Source organism: Herpailurus yagouaroundi, unplaced genomic scaffold, assembly GCF_014898765.1.
Source record: "Herpailurus yagouaroundi ecotype Mexico unplaced genomic scaffold, PumYag 140, whole genome shotgun sequence".
Taxonomy (NCBI): domain Eukaryota; kingdom Metazoa; phylum Chordata; class Mammalia; order Carnivora; family Felidae; genus Herpailurus; species Herpailurus yagouaroundi.
This window is the reverse complement of record NW_024412395.1, coordinates 12,854,581-12,861,273: the sequence shown is the minus strand read 5'-3', so window position 1 is coordinate 12,861,273 and position 6,693 is coordinate 12,854,581. Positions and strand designations below refer to the sequence as shown.

At 40.3% G+C, this 6,693-nt stretch overlaps 1 pseudogene; it reads right to left on the bottom strand.

Annotated features, from left to right (window-relative positions):
* Positions 1 to 1,032: 1,032 nt before the first annotated feature.
* Positions 1,033 to 1,891, bottom strand: LOC121030314 (40S ribosomal protein SA-like; annotated as a pseudogene).
* Between the last annotated feature and the right edge of the window lie 4,802 nt (positions 1,892 to 6,693).

Here is a 6,693-nt window from a genome sequence, read left to right as displayed (position 1 = left end):
TCCAGAAAATGGATATTCTCAATATTGGCTCACTTTTTCCACTCCCTTGCTTCATGTCAGCCACTGTATTTTTCCCGTCAATAACATATGTGTACATAGCAAAGACAGAAAGAGGAAGAAAATGATGACTTTTCTATAAATCTGATCTTTTACTTCTTTAAAAAAAATTTTTTTTAATGCTTATTTATTTCTGAGACAGAGAGAGACAGAGCATGAGCAGGGGAGGGGCAGAGAGGGAGGGAGACACAGAATCAGAAGCAGGCTCCAGGCTCTGAGCTGTCAACACAGAGCCTGACGCAGGGCTTGAACTCACAAACCGTGAGATCATGACTTGAGCCGAAGTCAGTAGCTCAACCAACTGAGCCACCCAGGCGCCCCTGTTCTTTTACTTCTGACAAAAGTTTTGAAGGTAGAGAAGTTGGTGACTGAGATAAAGTTGAACATTTAACTGTGGTTGACATGTATTGGTCTCTAATAATCACTCCCCTCTACAGATTACCAAAGGCAAGAGTCTACCCAGAGCTTTCTAGATACCTCCCATCTCATTACTTCATTCATTGGTCTAAAACTTTAGCCTCAGAAACTGGAAAGAACATTCTAAGATCACCCACTAATCACTGGAAGTTTAGGGGCTGCATTTTTTTTTTTATTTGATACATGAAAGAAATTACAACGACATATCTAGCCCTGAGTTGTGAGTCATAAGTAAGGCAGGTGGTAGTGATTAGGTAAATTCATTGCCATCAAGCCCCAGAAGACAAAGAAGAATTTTTTCCTGAGGAATGGTAATAATTTTTAAATTCTTATAAAGATAGCCATGAAATTGCTGAAAAATGAGATTAAAACTTTTTTTTTTCTCTCAGAACTTTCAACTTTCCTGAGAATATTTTGACCTTTAGTAATACGTCTTTGTATACAGCAACCCGCAATTCTATGTGTTTTATAATATGTGGATTTATTTGTTTATTTATTTATTAGAAACTATTTTCTGACAACCTTATTTCCATTTTGTTTGCGTTTGTAGAGAGCAGCTTAAAACCACTCCATGGTTGTTCCTACCCATTCAGTGGCCTGAGCAGTGGGAACTGTGGACCAGTCTTCAGTGGCAAGCTGAGTGCTCCAGACTTCAGTAGGGAACCGCTGCACAGCGCTGCAGAGGGCTCCTGCAGGCCGTTAGACCTGTCCGGGACTTCAGGTTGGGTAGCAGTCAACTCAGGAGCTGGAGCTGCTCATTCACCCTGAAATTCCTCCTGGTCACAGCCTTTACGGCAGCGGTCTGCTCTTCCTTTTCAACCTCTTCAGGATCTCTGCAGAAGTAGAGATCACGCACTACCTCCCATGGATGCTCGCGGGGGATGGTGCCACGCACGCACAGGACTTCCTGGGCTAGCATCTGCCATATCAGACCCAGAGAGTGAGCTCCCTTCTTATTGCAAGGGATGGCAATGTCCACACAAGGCAGGGGAGAATCTGTGTTACACAGAGCAATGATAGGCAGGTTAACCTAAGATGCCTCTGAGAGAGACTGGTGGTCCGCCCTGGGATCAGTAACCACTCGGCTCTGGAAAGGCTGCGGGGATCTTGTTAGTGAATTTCCGGGAGTAACGTGGCCAGCAATAACAATGGTTCCAGTAGCAGCAGCAAACTTCAGCACAGCTCACTGGCCAGTATTCCTGGATGCTATGACACTGACATCAGTTGGGTTTTCAATGGCACAAGCTGCCAGCAGAAGCTTCTCCCAGGTTCTCTTCAGATTTATGATGTAGATACCATCACTTTTCCTTTTGTAGATGCACTGTTCTATTTGGAAGTCAAGGTCGGTGCCACCTAAATGGGTTCCTGCTGCAGGGAATTTGAGGACACCCTCCTCCTTCACTTGCAGGAAGGACATTGTGAAAGTTTCCCTTTAAGTTATGACATGAACATAAAACACCTTATGGCTCTCTCCCTGGGTAGCACAGAAAGGATGCATAATGATGTTTTAAAATAGTTGTATGAAAGGTGTATTGATTAATACAGTAACATGAATCTCTTTAGTTGGATCTCCTCAAGTGAGTTTGATCATTTTCTAGAAAATAATAAGGTATTAAATTTTCTAGGACTTTCTTATAAGAGTGCTTTTTGTTGGTTTTATTTTCTTTTTGCCATCGATTTTTTTAAATTGGGATCAAAATAAGGTCCACACATTAAATGTACCTCTTTTCATCTTTTATGTCTTGCAATTCATTTGTTGGAAAAAAAAATGGACTGGTTGTTGACCAGACTTTTCCACAGTCTAGATTTCACTGATTGCTTGCATGTGGGGTCATGTGATATATTTATGTCCTCTGTATTTAATGGACACTGGTCACCAGAGCTAGAGGCTTAATCTGATTCAAGATTAAAAACATTTTTTTTGCAACACTTGTTCAGAAGTGAAGCTTTACACTTATATGAGAAGGCAGATAATGTCTCCTATTTTATGTTAATGGCCATTATGATCATTGCCTGGATTAATTATTTAATTATGGATTTTTAAAATACAAATATTCTGTGGTCAACATATGCTAAAATAATTAGAAATAACACTATAACAACAATGTCATCATTGGCTCTGCAGCTGGTATGGGAGGCTCCCTTTAATTTTTTTTTTTCAACGTTTTTATTTATTTTTGGGACAGACAGAGACAGAGCATGAACGGGGGAGGGGCAGAGAGAGAGGGAGACACAGAATCGGAAACAGGCTCCAGGCTCCGAGCCATCAGCCCAGAGCCTGACGCGGGGCTCGAACTCACTGACCTCGAGATCGTGACCTGGCTGAAGTCGGACGCTTAACCGACTGCGCCACCCAGGCGCCCCAGGGAGGCTCCCTTTAATTGAAGACACCAGGAGACTAAAAATCACTCTAAACGACAGCATTTCTCAGCTATTAGGAACACGTGTGAAGCATATGCTAAGTATAATTATAAAGGAAGAAGAATTAAAATTTCCATCCAAGAACCGTGTCAATTTGCTTGAATTCTGTGTGAAAATATCTTCGAACATGTACAGAAATGAGACAGTTTAAAAGACGTTTCAATGAAAAGAAAACTCAAGAATATGGGAAGGTGAATTTTACTTGTAGTTTTTTACAGGACAATGAGACAATGCACAATCGCCATTTCTCAAGAGCTTCCAAATGCCCAGATTAATTAATTAAGTCATCCATCTATCCATCCATCCATCCATCCATCCTTCCAGTGAATATTGAGACCTACTATGTGCTAGGTACTGAGGATACAGCAGTGATTTTATCTTAAAGTCCTTGGTCTCAAAAAGCTTACTTACCTTCTGGTAGGAGAGACAATTTAGTAGAAAAAAAAGGTTAAAAAATATTGTAAAGGAAATAATTTGATGTAGTGATGTGGGATGAAAACCAAAGGACAAGGAAGGAGAGACTCAAGAGCAACTAGTCAAAACGGTTGAATGTACATTTCAGAGACAAGATAAAAGACAGAAAGGTTTTCCATAGAAATGAATACTTTAAGTACATTGGGTCAGGTATGATACTGCGAAGCATCCCCAGTACAAATTTCCTGGTACATTGTACATTTCCTTGTTTGTCTACCTAAACATTTCCTACTTAAGTATTTCCTGATGCAGACCTCCACACCCTGCTAGGGCACCCTGCTATATTTTGAATTATTTTATTGCCCAATGACATGCTAGATTCTCTTGTCAACAGCCAAACCATGTCTGTGTTCCTTAAAATGTATTCTGTGGAAGGTTAATCCTGTGAAATGTTCAAGGAAAGGGTTCTGTGGTTACCTTTTTTCAGGAAACATAGTTTACATTATCACCACTTGAGTCAATCCAAAATCCATCAGAATATTCATAAAGAACATTATAGAAGCCCATTGAGTTTTGCCTACAAAATTCTTGTTATAGGAAACACCTAACCACCAATGGAAATGGTACCTAAGGAGCAGTCCTTAGGAAAAGCTTCCAGAAAAAACTAGTCTTTTCCCCATACCTACAGCTGGATCAGTCAGCCTAACAGCCATACATCTCAATCAGAAGGTCTACATGCTGTTCCCTCCAGTCCCGATGCTTTAATTGACTGGTGCCCATTGGTAGCATGAGGCATAATAAGAATACTGTTAACATGAGAACTGTAACGCCGAGGGCATCTGAATAAATTACATCTGCTTCATGAAGCCTTCACTGAGCACTCTGTTGTCATTAGTTTTCTTTTTTTCTACACTCCCATAATACTCATGGCTCCCATAATACTCGAATATCGGATGGCTCACTATTCAATATTTAATTGTACACAGGCTTGTATTTCTGGCTCATTGCTTCTGTCCTTACAGCTAATCATTCTCCCCTTCTATGTGCATGCTCAATATGTTTGAGTCACAACAAACTCTCAGAGTCCCCAAACATGGCCGGTTTTTGTTCACTTCTGGGCTTTTAAATAAGTTCTTTGGGATATCCCTCTGTCTTCTTCCCATCCTGGCCAATTACTATTGGCTCTTCAAGGCTTAGGTTAAATAGCTCTTCAGCTGCAAAACTTGCCCTGATCCAGGGAGTCACTCTGTCTTTGGTATTCTTGTGGCATTTTGTATAAATCACACTGTCACACTTCACATGCTATAATAGTGTGCTATAGAGGTGGGCTCCCCCACCTCTTGCTAAGAAAGGCAGAACTCTATCTTATTTATTTGTGTATCTGTTTTTAAAGACTTCTGGGAGATTCAACAAAGAAAACAAAAGAGTAACCAACTGATTTGAGGGGAAAAAACAACATGGTTTGTCAATATTTGTTGTTTTTGAGAGATAATTCTGATTTTTAAATTAAAATTGTAGGGGGAGAAAGGGTCTCCAAGTAATAAATTTTACCTAACAATGCCACTTTAATATTCAAAATTAAAGTTAATTTCTTTATTTTTGACTAAACTGAATATGTTGTTTCATACAAGGTCTCACACCCCAATTAGCAGGAAAAAATTACTAAATATCTAAGCTGGACTGAATTTGAGTCCAGTTTGATCATTAAACTTCCTTAAAGGGAGTTTTCTATCTTCCTTGCATAAATATGAGCAGTCTTTGGAATAACCTTCCCCATCTCCTGGACTCTTTTCCCCAACATCTAAATGTATGGTAGGGCAAACACCATATGCTTCATGGAAAGTAGGACATGGAAGGAAGGGGCTTTCTGACCTTATGCCAATCCTTAGATCTCCAGAATGATATTTCTTTTGCATCTCTGGCTGTAGCATGCGTTACTGATACAGGTGGAGAGATGTTTATTCATGGTCTAATTTCTCTAGGCTTCAGCAATGGTTTCGGGGTACTCTGTTGACTTCACTTCAACTCAGCTTTTTAAAAAAAAATTTTTTTTAATGTTTATTTATTTTTGAGAGAGACAGAGACAGAGTTCAAGTGGGGAAGGGGTCAGAGAGGAGAGGGAGACACAGAATCAGAAGCCAGCTCCAGGCTCTGAGCTGGCAGCATAAAGCTGGATCTGGGGCTCGAACTCACAAGCCACCAGATCATGACCTGAGCCAAGTTGGACGCTCATCTGACTGAGCCACCCAGGCGCCCCTCAACTCAGCTTTAATTGGTGCTTGTTCTTGGTCCATCCTCTTTCTTGTCCCCTAGCATGGATGTTTACCTACATCCTCTGATGAGGTCACCTTGTCCTTCCATGAGTACCCTCGCAGCAGGTCATTAGCTAGCAAATCAACAGTCATACTCCATGGGAACCAAGAGCGATCAAGACAGCTCAGTGCTGCAACTCTCTCTGCCTAAGCACACTGGTCAATGTGACTGGTGATACAGGAGAGTGTATGAGATGACCTTCCAGCAGCACAGTAAATAATTTCTCAGTGCTTGTCTTAGTACCTAAGTCAGCTCTCTCTCTGAGTTTGATGTTTATCTGGCTTTTTCATTCTCCTTCCTTCTTTTCTTTTTCCTAAATACCTTAGTTCAAGAGAGGATCTAACTTGCTCTCTTCTTATTTATCTTTTCTCATGTAAAATCTAGCCTGACGTCCTATTAATATGCTTAAAGAGGAAAACCAAAAATAAAATATAAGCAGTCCTTTGTCAAGAAAGTAGCTTAAATTGAACATTATAGTCTTGCTTGAAAATCCCATTTTTTACTGTAAGAGGTTGAATATTAAAATTCCTAATTTTTTCTCTTCTTTCCACAAGCCCAGGATTTGGATAATATGAGTCAAGTAGGGTGAAAATCACATGGCTAAGAAATCAAAGAGAGAGGGCCCACCTGGGTGGCTCAGTTGGTTAAGCATCTGACTTCAGCTCAGGTCATGATCTCACGGCTTGTGAGTTAGAGCCCCACTTCTGGCTCTGTGCTGACAGCTCAGAGCCTGGAGCCTGCTTTGGATTCTGTGTGTCCCCGTCTCTCTGCCCCTCCCCCACTCATGCTCTGTCTCTCTCTGTCTCTCAGAAATGAATACATGTTAAAAAATTTTAAAGAAACCAAGGAGGAAAAACATCACATTAATAATTTTTACAATGTTTTCCATGTTAAAAAAAAAGTGAATTTTCTGCCTACGGAGAGAGAATCTCTGGATCAAATAGCAATGAGTTATTGTACATTCATTCAACAAATTTTACTCAATACCTACTACATATTTGAACTGCGTTAAGTTCCACTTTGGGGAAATCCATTTTATATTGGTTATTCTATAATATAGACACATTCTTT